The sequence below is a fragment of the Canis lupus genome, chromosome 5 (genome assembly GCF_003254725.2).
Source record: "Canis lupus dingo isolate Sandy chromosome 5, ASM325472v2, whole genome shotgun sequence".
NCBI lineage: Eukaryota > Metazoa > Chordata > Mammalia > Carnivora > Canidae > Canis > Canis lupus.
Genome location: NC_064247.1, coordinates 47,960,721 through 47,982,442, shown reverse-complemented (window position 1 = coordinate 47,982,442; position 21,722 = coordinate 47,960,721). Strand labels below are relative to the sequence as shown.

At 42.4% G+C, this 21,722-nt stretch overlaps 1 pseudogene; it reads left to right on the top strand.

Annotated features, from left to right (window-relative positions):
• The first annotated feature begins 18,075 nt into the window (after positions 1-18,075).
• Positions 18,076-19,348, top strand: LOC112647569 (serine/threonine-protein phosphatase 2A catalytic subunit beta isoform-like; annotated as a pseudogene).
• The last annotated feature ends 2,374 nt before the right edge of the window (positions 19,349-21,722 follow it).

Genomic DNA, 21,722 nt, shown 5'->3' with positions numbered 1-21,722 from the left:
TATGCTTCCTTTGGTTACTTTTCTACTTTACATTTTCTGGTATATTTTGTCATTCCATAGTTTATAATCTTTACCTTTTATTGTGGAAACCCATCCAGTGGAGAGGTCAAATCTTTCCTAATGTTGGACATTAATGTATTTTCAGTTGTTAAATGATTTAGAGTAAATTGATTTGCAATGTGTGGATAAGAAACAAAAGAGGATGAAGTAACCATTTTACGGCTTTTGCTATTATACGGGCTTATTTAGCATATTTAATTTTTAAAAAGTCATCTGTTCTAACTCTGACCTTCATGGACCTTTCTGCAAACTGATTGCTATTGCAAATTCCCTGGCCTCCGTACACCTGGCTTTGAGTTCTTACTCTACTGTGTGACCCGAGGTAAGTTACTAATGATGCCACTTGAATCTCCAGTTCCTTCATCTGTAACTGGGTTCATTCCTTCCTCATGCGTTTCTTGTAAAATTCTGCAAGATGACACTTGTGCCCAATATAAGAATCCTCAGTAGATGGGAAATCCTGCTTCTTCGCCAGTAGATCTAAAGTAAAGCTGATTGCCCTTCTCCCAGTTGTTGATTTTATTTTTAAGCTCTCCAGCCAACATACAGCCCCAACATCCAAGAATTGCCTGGTCTATACCAACTGAGCCAGCCAGGCACCCCCCAGTTGATTTTATTTTTTTAAAAGATTTTTATTTGTTTATTCATGAGAGACACACACAGAGAAGCAGAGACACAGGCAGAGGGAGAAGCAGGCTCCACGCAGGGAGCCCCATGTGGGACTCGATCCGGGGTCTCCAGGAACATGCCCTGGGCTGAAGGCAGGTGCTAAACCCCTGAGCCACCCAGGCTGCACACCCCCCTCTCCGGCCGCCCCCCTTCCCCCAGTTGATTTTTAGAGTGCTACCACAGGAGGCCATTTTCTGTTGAGTTGGGAATGAGTGGGCCAAAAAACAAGATGTTTAGTCAGAGGTATTCCATTATCTTTCTACTCTGCTGCATTTCATTTGCTATGTCTGGCTTACAGGCTTTTCTCCCCGCAATTTTTCTTTACTTTGTAATGGGCAGCCCAGGTGGCTCAGTGGTTTAGCTCGACCTTCAGCCCAGGATGTGATCCTGGAGACCTAGGATTGAGTCCTACGTCAGGCTCCCTGCATGGATCCTTTTTCTCCCTCTGCCTGTGTCTCTGCCTCTCTCTCTGTCTCCTGAATAAATAAATAAAATCTTAAAAGTACTTTTTGCTCTTGTGAGATGATACAAGGTGTTGAGAAATTAGCACAGTCTCCTATACCTTTTACCCTTCCCCCAGTGATAACATCTTGCATAATTGAGTTAAATCACAAGGAAGGATTCTTCTCTAGATTTCTTTGTAGGAAGCATGATCCTATCACTACCTTGATTTCCAACTTTTAGTCTCCAGGATTGTGTTTTTGTTTCAAGCCACCTGTTTGTCATACTTTGTTATAGCAGCCCCAGGAAACATAATACAGTGCTCATGAACTCTGTTACAATGGCCAAGCATTGCATTCTTCTAGACTACTAATAACCTGTTTTGTAAATGATAACAGGTCAAGCAACAATTCCGCTGTTGCCAGTACACTTTAAGTGACCAGATTAACAAGCCCATACTTTTCGTAGTACCCTTCAACATGGATGCTTAAATTGACATAGTCTTAGAAAGTTAAAACCCCTTGTGAGATTTACTTGGATAGTGTTTAAGCTGCTTTTGCCCATGGTGTGTGTGTGTGTGGGGGGTGGGTGGTAAGAATTTCTAGCCCAAAAGTAGATGGTAATATTCTTTAGTCCCTACTACATCAAGTTTATAAAATCTGACATATTTTTTAAAAGATTTTTATTTATTCGTGAGAGACATACAGAGCGAGTCAGGAGGGAGCCCGATGTGGGACTCGATCCCTGGACCCCAGGATCACGACCTGAGCCAAAGGCAGACACTCCACTGCCGAGCCACCAGGTGCCCCAAAATCTGATATATTCCTATTCATCTTGCCTTCATTCTTATATTCTCCCCTAGTATCCTTCCACTAATATGAGTCATGTGAGTCTTTGGATATTTTTTTTCTAAAATGTCCTCTTGTGAGTGTGTTTGTAATTTATGTGAATGGAATTATGCTTTGGATCTTATCTATTACTATTAATACTTTAGAAAATCTATTATGTACATATAACTTGTTTCTAATGAATTTTATAGTATGCATTCCTATTTTATCACTTTGTCTAGTGGACACTCAGGCTGTTCCATCTATCCCCACACCTACCCCAATCCCGGCTATAAGGAATGTTACCCAGAAAGATCTTAATTCTTGCTCCCTTAGGAACCTTGGTAAGAGTACCTGTTGGATACTAATGTAAGTTTATCCTTAACTGACCGTCCTTCTAGTTTGTGAAAAGTGTTCACCCAGGGAGAACAAGCCTAAGGTATTCATTTAGACCTTCTTATGGATGTGTCAGTTTGTTGATCCATTTCCAAGTTGAAGAGCAATTTTTGACAACTGTTGCCATAAGCATTTCTGTATGTATGCTTTTTGTGTGTGAATGTAAGTTTTCGTTTCACTTAGATATGACTACTGGGATTGCTGGGATGTATGGTAAACGTATATGTACCAGACTATTTTCCAAAGTAGCTAAACCGTTTTGCATTCCCACCAGCAAGGTATGATGTTTCTAGTTGCTCCATACTCTCATCAGCACTGCGTGTGGCTTTACATTTTAATCTTTTACATCTCCTTCTCTAATCCACCCCAAGTCCATTTTCATATAGGATTATGTCAGGAGGGGATCCCTGGGTGGTTCAGTGGTTTGGCGCCTGCCTTTGGCCCAGGGCATGATCCTGGAGTCCCGGGATCGAGTCCCACGTCGGGCTCCCTATGTCCACTTTCTTCCAAGAAAGAAAGGAATAAAATATTTCAAAGTAGTATGAGTGTTAAGGAGATTTCAGGCTACAAAAGAGTGATTGACTGAGTCCCTAGAATAGTGGCATAGCAACTGCAGAGGAGTCTTGAGCTCCAGTTTTGAAATTTTTTGCCATTAGGCAAAACTTAGAAAACTTTATACTATGTATAGGAAATAACTGATCTCTTGTGTGCTGTCTTGGGGGGAGGCCTGCCACTGCCACTGCCACATCCAAGTTGCCCACAGCCCAGCCCCAACCCATCTCCCCAGGCTTGGGCCATTTTGGTAAATCAGTTTTGGTGTGGGGTGAAGTATGTGGAAACTCCGTGATATCTTTATGACCTAGAGGCTGTTGATTTAATTTTAAAAAATCACACACACACATACATATGAAAAATCTATTTCTCATCCATTTTGTTTATTGGACTTGTGGAATAACAAAACATGACAAAAAATGCCATTGTATGCTTATTATTTGTGGAACTAATCTACATTAATTGGGCCTGTCTTTCTTTGTGGGAGTCCGCCAGTGTGTTGGAAGGCTGGTGAGGACAGGAAAGGGGGAGAGTGGTGGCATCTGAACTTCTGTGCAGGAGACACCCACCAGGGTGCTTTTCTTGGACACATCCTCTCCTTTCTTATCACTAAAATACTCTGTGAAATTAGCCCCCATTTTGTAAATGGGGAAATGAAAAACCATACACATGACTTGTGCAAGTTTATGGAAATGGCAAGGAGAACGATGAGAAATTTGAAGTGGTCATCAATATCAAACTGATGTTACTGGAATTTTAGCATATTGCCTCTTGGGTTTAGTTAATTAATTTTTTTAAAAAGATTTTTATTTATTTATTCATGAGAGACACACACAGAGAGGCAGAGACACAGGCAGAGGGAGAAGCAGGCTCCATGCAGGGAGCCCAATGTGGGACTCGATCCCGGGACTCCAGGATCACGACCTGGCATGAAGGCAGGTGCTAAACCACTGAGCCACCCAGGGATCCCGGTTTAATTTATTTTTAATTGTGGTTACAATCACAGAACATTAAATTTGGCATTCTTAAAGATTCTTAAGTGTACAGTTGAGTGTTAAGTATATTCACATTGTCGTGCAACATCTTTAGAACTTCTATCTTGCAAAACCATAACTGCACATTAATTCCCCCTCTTCCCCCAGCAATCACCTTTCTACTTTGTGTTTATGATTTTGACTACTTTAGATCTCTCCTGAGTGACATCTTCCACGTTTGTCCTTTTGTGACTGGCTTATTTGACTTAGTCATCCTTGAAGTTCATCCACGTTTTAATGTGACAGGATCTCCTTTTTATTTTATTTTTTATTTTTATTTTTTAATTTATTTATGAGAGAGAGAGAGAGAGGCAGAGACATAGGCAGAGGGAGAAGCAGGCTCCATGCACCCGGAGCCCAATGTGGGATTCGATCCTGGGTCTCCAGGATTGTGCCCTGGGCCAAAGGCAGGCGCTAAACCGCTGCGCCACCCAGGGATCCCAGGATCTCCTTTTTAAAAGGCTGCATGACATTCCATTGCATGAATAGACTACATTTTCTTTATCCGTCAGGGGATACTTGGGTGGTTTGTACCTCATGCCTGTTGTGAATAATGCTGTAATGAATCTGAGTGTGTAAATAGCACTTAAGATTCTGCTTTGAATTTTGGTAAATACCCAGAGGTGGAATTGGTGGATCATATGATAATTTTTAATTTTTTCAGGAGATTTTGATATTGTGTTACATAATGACTATACTATTTATGTTCCTAATTGCCTCCAGATTTTTAAAGAAATAAGAACACTCTAGGGACTAAATCCCTACCCACGTGGTGTCCTTGTCTTCACAGTCCGCATATGAGGAGCGTTAAAAGGTATCAGTGAATCAGTAAATTCTTTGCAACAAACCTTGAATGGTTTCCAGCCATTGTCAGACACTTAATTGCTCCCTGAAAATCTGCAGTCTGGAAAGTCAAACATTTGAGACTTAAGGAAGGGGATACCCATAGTAAGCCCTGAAGTATCCTTAGAAGTTAGATGGGCAAAGATAGGAAGAAGGGCTTCCAGGTAGATAAGCCTAGAAAACCCAGTGCTGAGAAGACTTGACTCCTGCTGGAATTTCCATTGATGTATGGCTCAAGCCTAGAGATCTCCTAAAAATCCACATTTTTGACTTTCTAGTTACTAGTTTTCCTCTGGGAGTATGTGGTAATCTTCCCCCAGGTAGATAACATATTCCAGGCTGTTAGAGATCGGGATGTCCTCTTACCGCAAGGGAAGATGGCAACTCAATACCAAGGATTCAAACACCTTTATGCTGAGAGAGACATTCTCTGACTGTAGAGTTTATAGTCTTTCTGGGAAAGCCAGACATTAAAGAAGGAATTGGGAGTTCTATGAAAGGGGAAATACTGTGTTCTCCTGTAGAAAGGGGATTGAGGAGCCTTCGAAGGTTTATCAGAGGACGTATAATATGAAAGGGGCGCCTAGGTGGCTCCATTGGCTAAGCGTCCAACTCTTGATCTCAGCCCTGGTCTTGATCTCAGGTTGTGAGTTCAAACGCTGAATTGGGCTCCATGTTAGGCATGGAGCCAGATATGGGAGAAGTCAAATAGCAATATATCGGCCATACCAGTTTTGGAATCCACTAGAAGAGCTGTTTTGTTATCTTGGTAAATTTGCACAAGATTGAGGAATGTGGTGTTTTACTTCAGTCAGTTTTTCGGGTCTGATCAGTGCCGATATCCCACTCCCCTCTGAATTAGCAATTCAAGCTGCTAAAAGTGCATTATTTGGTGTTTATTGCCTTAGAGGTCTGCATTGCACAGTGCAGCCTCCAAGCCAGACAAGGATGACAAAGGTTCCTAAGCCTTAGGACAATTACTGGGAAGCAGAATCAGAAGGTGGCAGTTTAGAGGCCTTGGGGTTCTGTGCTTGCATCTTGTGAAAGAGAAGGGGAAATTACCCAAAACATATCACTGAAACATCACAGCTATTAGAACATTGATTTTTTTTTAAATGATTTGTATGCCTTGTACAATTTTAGAGCACAGTAAATTTTATTTTCTATGTCCCTTAAAAAATGATATCTTTTCATTAAGGGGCCTTGTAACCATCATTTTAATTGCTGCATGATTCCTCAGATAAATATACCATAATTTGTTAAATCTTCTGCCTTTGGATATCTTGGTTTTATGTTTGTTGTCTACACAAACATAAAATTGGATAATTTTAAGGTTTGGAATATTTCCTTTGTTTAGCCCTATAGGACTCCTGTCAGAGGACAGTCTACAGTCTAGCAGGACTGGAAAGAATGGATCAAAAAGCATGGTCATTTTATGCATTTTGCTAAATATTACCCATCATGCTTTCAAAAAAGGTGTTCGAAGTTTTGGCTGTCTCACCTGGCTGCTGACAAAGAATGTAACTGAAAACACATTTCAGTAGGAGAAAAGGAGTCCTTGGAACTTTCAAAGTTGTCTTCTAGTGAGATTACAAACCTGGTTGTGTTAGGTCACTGGGGGTTATGCTGATGCTCTGTACTTATTTATCTGCTTGTAGCTTGTGCTTTTAAGATTACATCTTTAAGTGGATGTTCTCTCTTTCTACCCACTCAGTCTTTTATCTCTAAGGTTTCTGTTTTAACTTCTTGCATTGGTTTTAGGCTTTGTCTAAAACCAATTTATATTGAATATCCATCCTGTTTCCTTTGGAATTTTTAATATTTAATTAAAATTTTGTTTCATTTCTTTTACCAAGATGTACCTTTTTCTTATTCTTTTTTCATTTCTTTGTACCTTTTTCTTTTTTCAGTTTCTTTGTACTTTTTTCTTCTGTAGTGTTTTTTTTTTAAGATTTCATTTATTTATTTAGGAGAGACACAGCGAGAGAGAGGCAGAGACACAGGCAGAGGGAGAAGCAGGCTCCATGCAGGGAGCCTGACATGGGACTCGATTCTGGGACTCAGATCTCGCCCTGAGCCAAAGGCAGATGCTCATCTGCTGAGCCACCAGGCATCCCTAATTTCACTTTTTTATTTCCAGTTTGTATGCCTTTCTTACCCTCTTGATCCTGGGACCCCAGGACCACACCCTGGGCTGAAGGCAGATGCTCAACCACTGAGCCACCCAGGCATTTTCTCTTTTTTGACTCTTAATGCAGTTGAAGTTACTCTTTACTTTTACCCTCAGTTTCTACTCCATTTTAGGGTTGTATTTGTGTCTCCTTGCTCTTCTGTTTCTTTCTAGTTTGTGTTTAGAGCAGCGCCAGAAAAAATAATAGTTCTCTAAGGAAGAAGTATAGAGAGGACCTAGTGTGCTTACAAGCAAACTTTGAGGCCACCATTGGCTTTAAACTCTCCCTAATAATCCTAACTTCTGTGCAGTGCTTCTCTCCAAAACTCTCACCTCTTGGACCCTCCCCCAACCCCAGTCCACAAATGGCCTCCAAGATGGAGGAGTCTGCCCCCACCCCCACCCCCAACTCAAAATTTCTTGACTAAATAGCTGGAAGCCCAGTACTAGGGCTTTGCAACACCTCTTGCGGACCTAATTTCCCAAAGATGGACAGCTGCTAGGCATATCCTTGGGCCCTAAAGGTGGAAAAGACGGAGTATGCTTTCTTGGGGAGAGGTGTGGATGAGTCTGGGTGTCCACTTGTGTATTACAAGAAACCTCCATACTCAAGAATGAGCAGAGGGCTGGAAGAGGAGTTTGATCCTGAGCCAGAGAGGATTCTCCTGTCTCCATGTTCTGGTATGGAACTCGGGCCTGAGAATAACAAACTGGAATGTGGCATTTGATGGCCTCAGGAAGGTATATTTGTAGCAGTTTGCTAGGTTTTGTAAAAGCTTTTAAAAATATTTTTAAGGTATTAATTATTTTAGAGAAAGCAGGAGGAAAAAGCAGAGGAGGAGGGGCAAACAGACTCTGCTGAGCACAGAGCCTGACTCAGGGCTGGAGCCAAAACCAAGAGCCTAGAGTTGCTTAACAGACTGAGCCACCCAGGAGCCACTAGGTTTTGTCATTTTTAAATGTTTAGATGGGGGCAACTGGGTGGCTCAGTCGATTAAGCATCTGCTTTCAGCTCAGGTTATGATTTAAGCATCCTGGGGTAGAGTCCCACAATGGGCTCCCTGTTCAGCAGGGAGTCTGCTGCCCCTCACCCCAACACCTGCATGCTTTCTCTCAAAGAAGTAAAAATCTATTTTTTTTAAGATTTAATTTTTTATTCATAAGAGAGAGAGAGAGGCAGAGACCCAGGAAGAGGGAGAAGCAGGCTCCATGCAGGGAGCCCGATGTGGGACTTGATCCCGGGACTTCAGGAACACACCCTGGGCCAAAGGCAGAGGCTTAACCATAGAGCCACCCAGGTGTCCCAAGTAAATATTTTTAAAAACATTTTTAAGAGGGATGCCTGAGTGGCTCAGAGGTTAAGTGTCTGCCTTTGGCTCAAGTTGTGATCCCAGGGTCCTGCATCCCGCATCGGGCTCCCTATTCTGTGTCTCTTATGAATAAATAAGTAAAATCTCTTTAAAAAATTTTTTTAAAAGATTTTTATTTATTTAACAGAGCACACCTATGAGTGGTGGGAGGGGCAGAGGGAGAGAGAGAAGCAGACTCACTGCATTGCAGGGGAGCAGAGGGCTGGAGCAGGAAGCCCAACTTGGGGCTCGATCCCAGGACCCTGGGATCATGACCTGAACCAAAGCCAGATGCTTAACCAACTGAGCCTTGGAAGGGCCCTAATAAATAAAGTCTTTAAAGAAGATAAATGTTCAGGTAGGATATATGGACCTCCATTTCTACTCTTGCTGTAGAGTTAGAGGTGAACCATTCTGATTTATTTCAGTCTGGGAGCTTTTGAAGGGTTGTGTTTAGAGGAGTGTCCCGGTCAAAACTATACTCAAAGACCTCGGTGGTGATTTTTTTTTTTTTTTTTTAAGATTTTACTACAGAGTGCATGCTTGTACACTCAAGCAAGCAAAGGAACAGAGAGAAAGGGACAAGCAGGCTCAGTGCTGAGCCCAGAGCCCAGCTTGGGGCTCAACCTCACAACTCCACAGCCTTCAGATCACTACTAAGCCAAACCAAGAGTTGGGCGCTCAACCTACTGAGCCACCCAGGCACCCATGTGGTAAATGCTTTAAGAATGGAATTAAATGAGAGATGCCTGGGGGCATCTGCCTTTGGCTCAGGACATGATCCTGGGGTTGTGGGATGGAATCCCATATCTGGCTCCCCACAGGGAGCCTGCTTTTCCCTCTGCCCATGTCTCTGCCTCTTTATGTCTTTCATGAATAAATAAATCTTTAAAAAAAAAAAAAAAAAAAGAGGGCAGCCCCGGTGGCGCAGCGGTTTAGCGCCGCCTGCAGCCCGGGGCGAGATCCTGGAGACCTAGGATCGAGTCCCACATGGGGCTTCCTGCGTGGAGCCTGCTTCTCCCTCTGCCTGTGTGACACTCTGCCTCTCTCTCCCTCTGTATCTCAATAAATAAATAAAATCTTTAAAAAAAAAAAAGAGTGGAATTAAATGAGAAGATATTAGGATAAAGAAGGAGGTAGTAAAAACAGGAAGAAGACCCCATAAAAAAATACAAATTAAATACAGAAAGATTATTTTTACCTTTGTAAGAGGTAATATACACCGATACACACCTTGGACTTCTACAGTGTTACATTACATGTCAATTATGCCTCGAAATTTTTTTTCATGTGAACTGTTAAATGTTCAACACAGGAACAGCAGAATGCATCAAGGTATTGCACTATGGAGCATTCTCATTTGCTGGAGTAGAGTTAACTGTGGGCTGGATTCTTCATACAGTCCTTACTTTTAAGGTTTCCACTGTGAAGGCAAAGGCCAGGCTTCTCAGTGTAAGCTGATGGTTTCCAGATTCAGGAAAGTTTTTTGAGGAGCCAACAGATTTGTTACACCTGCCACCCCAAGGTTAAAGGAATATTCTTGTCCATGTGTCAGAGCCACAGATTTTATCAGCTTAAGTTCTTCAAAGGAAATACAAAACCCTAGCCCTTGACTGGTAAGCAGACTTACCCCAGTGTTTCCAGTCTTTTTTTTTTTTTTTTTAAGATTTTATTTATTCATGAGAGACACACAGAGAGAGAAGCAGAGACACAGGCAGAGGAAGAAGCAGGCTCCGCAGGGAACCTGATGCGGAACTCGATCCCGGGACTCCAGGATCAGGCCCTGGGCCAAAGACAGGCGCTAAACTGCTGAGCCACCCAGAGATCCCTCCAGTCTTTATTAAGATAACTGCATGACTTTTCCTTCCCTGTTTCTCTTACTCATTTTGGTTTTACACAGAATTGATTTTTTTAATCATCAGAGCTAAGATGTAGCAAAAAAATGACTATCACTTGAAGCTTATCTCCATCTGCTGTTTGCCACTTTAGTCATGATGACACCCCAATTCTAGTAGAAATTTTATTTTTAAAGATTTATTTATTCATGAGATGCAGAGAGAGAAGCAGGCTCCCTGCAGGGAGCCTGATCCTGGGACCTGATCCCAGAATTCCAGGATCTCCCCCTGGGCCGAAGGCAGGGACTCCATTGCTGAGCCACCCAGGTGTCGCTCTAGCAAAAAGTTTAAGGATTCACCCTCCTAATAAGCACAGGAGGGAATTGCTGATATACTGAACAGTTAGGACAATAGCAGTAGGTCACCGTATTTAAACTTTTGAGATAATAGTATAATTCAGAAGTGGAAACCCTTGTGAAATTTTTTTTTTTTTTTTTAGTTTTGTACCAAGATGATTAATCCTTCATAGTTGTTGCATATTGTAAGGTTTAAAGAGAATAAGCAAGAGAACTCCATAATAAATTTGAAACATGAAAGACTATACTGTAACTTGTATAGGCACAAATTGAAGTTTTAAGCAAGTCTAGATGACCAACACCCCCCCTGCCCTCCCCAGTATTCATCAGAACTACTTTAAGTAGACCAACATCTAAGTAAGCAGCATTTCTGGGGCCCCTGGCTGGCTCAGTCAGGATAGCAGGTGACTCTTGATCTCAGGGTCACGTGTTTGAGCCCCACATTGGGTGTAGGGATTACTAAGTAAGCAACACTTTTATCTACTCCAGAGCTTTTAGAATAAATCTGTTATAATTTGAACAGTCATGGGTACTATAAAGAGAGTGTGTATCACTTCTCTGAAATTTCTTGCCCGCCTTCATGATTTTAGTCTTTTTTTTTTCCGGTGGGTGAATGATTTCCTTAAAAGTCTGAACTAGATTCTGAGTACAGTTCATATGGTAAAAGCTGGCCTGTCCCATCCCCACTTAATAATGAGATCAGCAGTTGTCTTTTTATTAATTCTGACATGCTATCCAAACAAAATTTGGACTTGCAAATAAAAGAGGCAAAGTTTCAAGTCTTCCTATTTTGTGGAAGGAGGGATAACCAAAATGGCTTTAGCTGTAACACTTAACAATAGCCTGTAATGGAGATAATATTGGCAGCCTACCACCTCATCTGTGTGGGGACAGGCCATAAAGAAGGTCTTAGAAGCTGTGGTCTCCAGGATGTACCAGTTGGTGGGCCAGATACTCCAGTGAGTAGGGTGTGCAGTCAAGGTGACATGGATGTGCCAGGTAGCCAGGCCGGCTGTCTGCGCTGACTCAGGCCTTGGAACCAATAGGCTGCTTGAGGTTCCAGCAGCAGCACCACCCCCCTCCTTGAAGGTCAAAGGCCTCACAGATTTGCTTGGCTTAGAAAGAAAAAAATTTGGTTACAGAATTTTCTGTTATAAAGTTACTTCTGCTAGGCTTTGTGCTTATTTAAACTCCTTGGGCTTACAGCTCTTCTACCACTAAGAAATGGAAACACACTTGCATGTGAATTACAGAGAAAGCTGCAAAGCTAGTGAAATTAAAAACATTAATATAGCCATATGCACAATGTTGGTCTTCTGGAATTGAATAGTGGTTCACAGCATGATTATGAACAGGCTGTCTAGAATTATGCCTGCCTTTGGGAGAGACCTAATTCTCACGGGGCATTTCTCTCTTCACATCAACTTAGAAACCTTCTCTCAGTGTGCCAAGACAGAAGCAGCTCGGATACTGAGGAGGAGACCCTACAAGATGCTTCTAGTAGGCTTTTTCCCTCATCTTCTCCAAATTTAAAACAAAATTCAATAGTTCCCAAGAACATGTGGATTCCCCCCAGATCCACTCTGAAAAATTATGAACTCCGCAAGCAAACTGTTAAGAAAGTAACACAGCAGCAATTGGATGCAGGAGGTGAATCTCAAAAGCAAGAATCTTGCTGCCTCATCCAGGTCGATGGGGGTGTGGTGCTGCCCACTCCAGCCCCAGGGCCTCTCTTACCTCTGTCAGGGCCTTAGGACCAGAAGAATCTGTGTTGCAAGCAGAGCCAGGGTACACCAGGGGCAGAAAGCTCATGGGTCTTCAACAACATTCATCATCATCCTCTGTTCGTGCTTCCAGTGATACCAGATTTGAGCATGGCTGCCTGGCAGTAGGTCTCTCCAGACACGGATAGGGCTCTGCTGGGAAGAAAGATAACTACGTCAAACTCTCTGCCATCCAAGAATTTATAGTCTCATTAGGGAAATTTTAATTTAAAAAATTGCATGGGCTCAAGAGACAGACAAAACAAGTTTAAAAATTAATTCCAGGCAATAGAAATTTTTAAGAGACCATAAGTGCTTCCCCCCGTCTCATTACACTTCCCCATCCAGCCTGTCTGAACTGGCAATTCTCTGTATTGTACTCCTTCCCTCTGCCTTCACCCACAGGCTGCTCCCATAAGACCCTTCAAGACCCTCTCCCAATTATCACCTGGAAATGCCTTCCACTTAGCAGCTAGCGTCCCCTCCTCCAGGAAGCTGTCCCTGATGCCGAAGACCTACAGCCCTGTTTACTCTCCTCAGCTCCAGGCTGGAGGCAGGCACTCAGTAATTGGAGGGTCACATTGGTGAGACCTGGAAAACTGGTGGTCCCTTAGAGACAGCAGGGTACTTGGTTGGAGCCCTTTTTTTTTTTTTTTTTTTTTGAGTAACCTCTACCCCCACATAAGAGTCAAACTCACAACCCTGAAGATCAAGAGTCACCTACTCTGACCCAGCCATGCTGTCTTGAGTTCAGGCTTGGCCCAACTTGGCAAGCTGCTGAGATGGCAGGTAATAGTCTATTAGTTCCAAAAGCCTGCTAGCTAAGTGGAGTCTAATAATGATAAGCTATTGGTTTCCTAGACAAGCACTTTAAAAAAAGGTCCTGGGATCCCTGGGTGGCTCGGCGGTTTAGCACTGCCTTCAGCCCAGGGTGTGATCCTGGAGACCCGGGATCGAGTCCCAAGTCGGGGTCCCTGCATGGAGCCTGCTTCTCCCTCTGCCTGTGTCTCTGCCTCTCTCTGTGTCTCATGAATAATTAAGTAAAACCTTAAAAAAATTTATTTATTTATTTATTTATTTATTTATTTATTTATTTATTTATTTATTTATTAAAAAGGTCCTGAAAATGGAGTGTCCATACTCTTACCTGCACTACCAACCTGATTTTTCTTAATATTCCACATGAAAAAAGAAATAAGTGGTGTTTTGGAAAGGGCTCAATTTTCTTGGGCAGTGACTTTGGGCCCGCCCCATGTGATCATACACTTTTTTCATGGCTTCCATGGGTCTTTGCCTTTCTCTCCTTCCTGCTTCCTTCCTTCCATCTCATGGAGCCAGAGCTAGAAATGAAAACAGCGTCACAGCAGAGCCTGTTGTCCGTTTTGTGTGCCAGAGAGGTGGTCATAGAGCATAGATTTTGACACCAGGGGAGGCTGGAAACCTTATTGGCTTCAGTCCTGCTGCTCTGAGAGCCCCCTCCTTCCTGTTTACATTTAATGGTGCTATTTCTTCATTCAATTATCTTAAGTGTATTTATTTTAACTTCTTTTAGATTGTTCTAGTAGCTTTACTTTAGGAATGAGTTCTACTTAAGTATGTAGATTGTACTTAAGTGGCATTGGACTTCCTCACTTGTATTATAAATTCTGCTCAAGAGATTTCTCCTTACTTGACTTGGTTTGTGAAGGTCTCCATTTGGTTGCCTCTGCCCAGGTTCTATTTTGGGTTCCCTAATTCTAGATAATTTTATATTTTACTGGATTAGCTTGGATTTTGCCATCCTGCGAATACAGGTCCCACATGTATGTGGACTCAGGATTTCAGTTTCCTGTTTCCAGTCTGGGAGGGCTGTCTTCTAGCTAAGAACGTGGGCTAACGGAAGGACATTCAGACTTCTGTTTGTGGATGGACAGCCAGATCCTGCTTCTCATTAAATGCCACGCTTGGGGGCGCCTGAGTGGCTCAGTCATTTAAGCGTCTGCTCGGTCATTATCTCTGGGTCCTGCATCAGGCTCCCTGCTCTGTGATGAGTCTGCTTCTCCCTCCATCTGTGCCCCTCCTGCTTGTTCTCTCTCTCTCAAATAAAATCTTTTAAAGAAGAAATAAATACCAGGCTTGGCATTTTTAACCGTAGTCCCTACAGACTATGTATTCCTCTCCAGTCCTTGTATGGGCTATGCAACCTCAACTACTACTCTATGTATCTGATACTATGGAACCTCCCCTTCCTTGCCTTATAGACATGTATTAAAATATTTTATTTTTTTAAAAAGATTTTATTTATTCATGATAGACACACAGAGAGAGAGGCAGAGACACAGGCAGAGGGAAAAGCAGGCTCCATTCAGGGAGCCCCACGTGGAACTTGATCCTGGGTCTCCAGGATCCGGCCCTGGGCTCAAGGTGGCGCTAAACTGCTGAGTCACCCGGGCTGCCCTAAAATATTTTAAAACTCAAGTATTTTAAATATTCTAGCCAGCATTTTATGCATTAGGCACAGAAAGTAGTGTTTTCAAATATGCCCAGTCGACCATTTTTTTTTTTAAGATTTTATTTATTTATTTATTCATGAAGGACAAAGAGAGACAGAGACAGAGACAGAGGGAGAAGCAGGCTCCATGCAGGGAGCCCGACGTGGGACTCGATCCCGGATCTCCAGGATCAGGCCCTGGACTGAAGACAGCACTAAACTGCTGAGCCACCGTGGCTGCCCCCAGTCTACCATCTTGACCTAAATTTTTAACTAGAAGTTATTTTTAATAAAATACTGCTTTTTTATATTAATTTTTTTTAAGCGAGGGAGGATGGAAGGGGAGAGAGAGATAGAATCTTAAGCAGGCTCCACACCCAGCGCAGAGCCTGAAATGGTGCTCGATCTCACAACCCTGAAATCATGACCTGAGCAGAAATCAAGACTTGGACGCTTAACCAACTGAGCCACCCAGGTGCCCCTAATATTAATTTTTAAGTAATCTCTTTACTCACCTTTTATTTTTCTAGTAGGGTTAAGCTGGGTTGTTTTTTTCTTTTTTAGTTGTACAGTCATAAGCTCATAAATAATGACAGTTTTGCAACTTCCTTTCTATTAATTATACATTTTAATTCAGTCTTTGTCTAATTGCCTTGGTAGGAACTTCTAGAGCAATAGTCAATAGTATTAGTACTATTAGCTCCTCTGATTTGATCAGAAATGCTTCTAGTGTTTTAGCATGAACCACATCCTGGCTTTGGTTTTGAGAAATATTTTCATTAAAATAAAGGAATACCTTTCATTTTCTTTTTTCATTTTCATTTTTTAAAGGATTTTATTTTTAAGTAATCTCTACCCAGTGTGGGGCTCAAACTCACAACAAGAGTCACACACTCTACTGACTCAGCCAGCCAGATGCCCCATTTTGGTTTTAGTAAGAGGTTTATAAGGAGGAATGGGTGTACAAATTTTAACAAAGGCATTTTTATTTTTATTTTTATTAATATTTTATTTATTTATTCATGAGAGACACATGGAGAGGGGGGCAGAGACATAGGCAGAGGGAGAAGCAGGCTCCCTGCAAGGAGCCCGATGGTGGGACTCGATCCTGAATCCTGGGATCATGCTCTGAGCTGAAGGCAGACGCTCAACCACTGAGCCACTCAGGCGCCCCAACAAAGGCATTTTTTTTTTAAAGATTTTATTCATTTATTCATGAAAGACACACACACAGAGAGAGAGAGAGAGAGAGAGAGAGGCAGAGACACAGGCAGAGGGAGAAGCAGGCTCCATGCAGGGAGCCCGATGTGGGACTCAATCCTGGGACTTCAGGATCACGCCCTGGGCTGAAGGGGGCGCTAAACCGCTGCGCCACAGGGCTGCCCAAGGCATTTTTAATAGTAAAAGCAATCATGTTTCTCTCTTATAAAATATAAAATCAATTTATATTACTAAATCTCCTAATATGGAATCATCCTTGGATTCCTTGATTCCTGAAACAAACCTTATTTGGTTTTGGTGTCATTCTTTTAATGTACTGCTGGTTTGGTTTAATGTATACAATTTATATGTGGTTTTTGTGTGTATATGTATATTTAAATTGTTTTCAGCTCTTTCCAAGTAAAACTAGTCTGCGGTTTTGTCTATATTAGGTTTTCAGATCAGTGATTTGTCAATTTTGTAAAATGAATTATTTCCTTTACTTCCCTGCTTTTGAGTAGTTCAAACAGCATCCCAAAGAATTCATTCGATTTTTAAAGATTCACATGTGAAATGATTTGGGACTAGATTAGGTGGGATGAATGGAGCCCCAGAGGGTCAGGAAAGTATTAGGAGTGGAAGGGTGTGGCTGAAAGTAACCATAGAAGTCCTGAGGGTGCTGAGGAGAGAAGGGAAAAGAAGAGTTGAGGATGAAACTTTTTAAATTAAGGTTTGAATTTTAATTCCACTGGTGTTAACATATAGTATTGTATTAATTTCAGGTGTACAATATAGTGATTCAGCAGTTCCATACATTACTCAGCACTCACCTCCACAATCGCACCCCTACTCTCCATCATGCATTTCCCCTATCCCCCTACCCACCTCCCCTCTGGTAACCAGCAGTGTGTTGTCTCTCTCTCTCTCCCTCCCTCCTTCCCTCCCTATCTTCCCTTTCCCCTTTACTCCTCTCCCCCTTTTTCCCCCTTTGCACGTTTGTTTCTTACATGTGAGTGAAATCATATGGTATTTGTCTTTCTTTGACTTATTTCACTTAGCATAATACCTTCTAGATCCATCCATGTTGTTGTAAATTGCAAGATTTCATTCTTTTTTATGGCTGAGTAATATTCTATTGTGTATACATACCACATCTTTATCCATTCATCTTTTGATGGACACTTGGGCTGTTCCCGTAATTTGGCTATTGTAAATAGTGCTGCAATAAAATAGAGCTTAGTACTGCAATAAAATAAAAATAGAAGTGCATGTATCCCTTTGAATTTGTGTTTTTGTATTTTTTAGGTAAACAGTGCAATTATTGGATCTTAAGGTAGCTCTATTTTTAACTCTTTGAGGAACCTCCATACTGTTTTCCACCGTGGCAGCACCAGTTTGCATTCCCACCAACAGTGAGGGGGAGGGTTCTTATTTCTCCACATTCCACACATCCTCTCTAACATTTGTTTCTTGTGTTGTTGATTTTAGCCATTCTGAGAGGTGTGAGGTAATAACTCATTACAGTTTTGGTTTGCAATTCCTTGAGGGTAAGTGATGTTCAGCATCTTTTCACGTTTGTGTTGGCCAGAGGATGAAACCTTTTTTTTTTTTTTAAGACTTTATTTATTCATGAGAGACACAAAGAGAGAAGCAGAGACACCGGCAGAATGAGAAGCAGGCTCCTCGCAGGGAGCCTGATGTGGGACTCGGTCCCTAGACCTAGGATCACACTCTGGGCTGAAGGCAGATGCTCAACTGCTGAGCCACCCAGGCATCCAGAGGATGAAATCTTTTAAAAGAACTGGAAAAAAAAAAAAAAAAAAAGAAGAAGAAGCCTAAGGGAGAGACCAGGGTGGGGGATAGTGGTGGCGAGGGTGGCGACTACCTGGAGGACCCCTGAACCCCTCTGGCACTCCGTCTAACCTGCCTGCATCCTTGTTCACGCAGCCCCCTCAAGGCTGGCCTTAGGTGGTGCAAGGGGGCTGCTGCCATCTTCCCTGCTCCCTACTCCTTCCTCTGCCTCTGGAAGCTGGCAGCAGCTGGAGAAGGGAGCAGTGCCCGGGCTGTGAAGGGGGAAGGAGGCGATGATGGGGAAGGGGGTCCGGCCACTATGGACGACTAGGCATTCACCAAGGAGCTGCACCAGTGGGTCAAGCAGCTGAATGATTGGAGAATGATAATCAAGTAGGTCCCTTTTCCTTGGCAAAAAGGCTAAGGAAATTTTAACAAAAGACTCAAAAGTGCAGGAGGTTCATTTTCCTGTTATTCTGTGTGGAAATATGCATGGCCAATTCCATGATCTTTTTTTTTCTTTTTAAGATTTTATTTATTTATTCATGAAAGACACAGAGAGAGAGAGAGAGAGAGGCAGAGACACAGGCAGAGGGAGAAGCAGGCTCCATGCTGGGAGCCGGATGCGGGACACAATCCCGGGACTCCAGGATCAGGCCCTGGGCTGAAGGTGGCGCTAAACCGCTGAGCCACCCAGACTGCCCCAATCCCATGATCCTATGGAACTCTTTAGAATTGGTAGACTATTGCCAGGTACAAACTATCTCTTCATGGGCGACTATGTGGACATAAGCTATACTCAGTAGAGGCTGTGACTGTCTTGTGGTCTTAACGGTGTGTGGCCTACAACGCACTGCAATATTGAGAAGAAACTGAAAGCCGACAAATTACCCAATTATATGGCTTCTACGATGAATGTCTATGAAAGTATGGAATTGGCCAAAGTGTGGAAATATTTTACAGATCTATTTGATTATCTTCCACTTACAGCTTTAGTAGATGGGCAGATATTTGGCATCCATGGTGGCCTCCTCATTTAGGGATGGAGATCCCTAAGTGGACTGGATCATATGAGAGCCTTGAATCATTCACAGGAAGTTCCACAGGAGGGCCTATTGTGTGATCTGTAGTGGTTAGATCCAGATGATCGTAGTTGGTGGGATATTTCACTACCTCGTCCTGGCTGTATATTTGGACATTTCTGAAACGTTTAGCCATGCCAGTGGTCTCACACTGGTTTCTCGAGCTCACCAACTTGTAACGGAGTAATACATTGGTGTCTGGATCAGAATGTGGTTACCGTTTTTAGGACACCCAGTTACTGTTATTGTTGTGGGATGCCAGCTGCTATTGTGGAATTAGATGACACTTTAAAATACTCATTCCCTCAGTTTGACCCAGCACTTCGTGGTAGAGAGCCTCATATTCCCAGTGTACCCCAAACTACTTCCTGTAAATTCCTCCTGGGAAATATCTGCCTTTGTATGAGAAAGTATATCGGCTTTAAAAACAAAGCCAAAAAAGCAACAGTAATCTATGTATTTCTTAACAAATGGGGATCTGTCTTGGCATTAAACTGTATCATGGACTAAAACATGCCGTGCTAATGACGAGCATTTAGCACAATTTTCTTTTTTAAAGATTTTATTTTTCCATTCATGAGAGACAGAGAGAGAGAGAGAGAGAGAGGCAAGCTCCTGGTGAAGAGCCCCATGTGAGACTCGATCTCAGGACCGACCCTGGATCACTACCTGAGCCAAAGGCAGGTGCTCAACCACTGAGCCACCCAGGTGCCCCACATTTAGCACATTTGAGACTGAAATTTAGTACAGTATTATTTTCTAGATTGGTCAGTCTTAACAGTTTGCCTGCTGTATTTGTAGTAATCATTTTCCTCTGGCCTGTTAAGCAAAAAAAGATTCATCTCATTTTGCATTTATTTGGAAATTTTAGTGAGAGTGTTTAACTGGTATGGATTGATGGACTTGGAGTTTTATTTGTTTATTTTTTAAAAGATTTTATTTATTTATTCATGAGAGAGAGAGGCAGAGACACAGGCAGAGGGAGAAGCAGGCTCCGTGCAGGGAGCCCAACGTGGGACTCGATCTCGGGTCTCCAGGGTAATACCCTGGGCTGAAGGCACGTGCTAAACCACTGAGCCACCCAGGGATTCCCTGGAATTTTATTTTTAAGAAAAATTCACAAGCTCACTTCCACTTAATCCACTACCCTTTTTTTTATTGAGATGTATAGTTAAATTAACAGAAGAAAAGATTTTTGAAAGTGTGTTTTCATAACATTTAAAAAGGTTTCCATAAAAAATAAAACAAAACAAATAAAGGTTCCCCTTCATTTAAACTAAATTATTTTTATGTTGATCTGCATATTTCTGTATATTTGTCATGACAGTGCTCTTGCTTCCTATTCAGTGTACTGAGCAAATAAACTTCCATTTTAAACACAAACAAAAACAAAAAAAGAGAAACCAGAGATAGAGGCTTGAAGGAGAACAGAGTCCTAGAAGCCAGAGGACAGAGCTGCAGCATGTGGAGAAATTAAAGAAAACTTGCCTCATTCCCAACCCCCGCCCCCCTTTTTTTAAGTAAATGCTATGCCTAATGTGAGGCTTGAACTCCTGACCCTGAGATCAAGAGTTGCATGCTCAGGGGCACCTGGATGGCTCAGTTGGTAAAGCATCTGTCTTTGGCTCAGGTCATGATCTCAGGATCCTGGGGTGGAGCCCTGTGTCCTCTGGCTCCCTGCTCAGTGGAGAGCCTGCTTCTCCCTCTCCCTCTGCTCCCTGCTCCCCACTTGTGTGTGCTCGCTCTCTCAAATAGATAAAATCTTTAAAAAAAAAAAAAAAGAGTTGCATGTTCTACGGCTGTGCCAACTAGGTGCCCCAAGTATTTTACTTTTTTAAAGTAACCCCTCATTCCCAATTCTAAATGAGTAAGTGAGTATTACAGGGCAGCACTTTATGTAGTTTCAGAAAGAATGGGCTCTCTACCCTTTCAAGATCTCTTTATTTTATTCACAATTAACAAATGAGATGAGAAGATTGTTGATGTGGCCGAGACTGGGAAGTCAGATCTCACTTCACCTAGTTGGATAGCATGCATCCAGTGGAAAATATTGACTGGTACTTTCTTTTGGATAACTGTCAAAGAGAAGTTAATTGGTTAAGAAACAAAACCAGGGAATGCTTCCTTAATTTCAGAAAGAAAGTTTGTTATAAATTTCCTTTAAACAGAGAAGCCTCTCTCTGGTTTGGTCTTTCTCCACGTAGGGTATTGAAAATCCTCGATTTGCAAAGAGTCTGGATGTGGTAAGCTTTTCCATGAAGTGCTGTGTAAAAAGATGCTGTACAGGTCCTCAGTAAATGGTAGTCATCCCCCACCTGCCACTGCCCATAAGTATCTAGGCAAATCAGGCCTGGTGTTCCATCCTAGAGAACTATGTTCTTCCTGTTTAGAAATTAGATTAGGTGTTCTTGTCTGGGCCAGATGCATGCATGTCTCCCACACAGAAGCTGGATGCTCCCCGCATTGCTTGACCTTTCTAATGAGTGTCAGCATTCCCCCCCACCTGCTGGGCTTGCTCATTTTGCCTGATGCCTGCTACAGAATAATCACTTTGTAAGTGGCAGGGCAGGCCTCCTGCTTCTGGACTGCATACAGACCAGGAGAGGCGTGGAAAAGGTCACGGGTATGGTCCTATGTGAATTGCCCACTGGCAAATGCTCGCATAGACCATGGTAGGCTCTGGGTGAAAAGATTTTAAGCACTTATTCTAGCCTCTTGATTTAGTCAAGGCTAAACCTGTGGAGGAGAAAAACCAAAAAGCTTCCCATAGGACCAGTGACTAAAAATCCATGCCAGGAGAACAGATGGCATTATTGTGTTAGGAAGGATGGGAGTTTCCTGTTGCAAAATTATTTTCTAGCATCTTGATGAGAAACTTATAGAT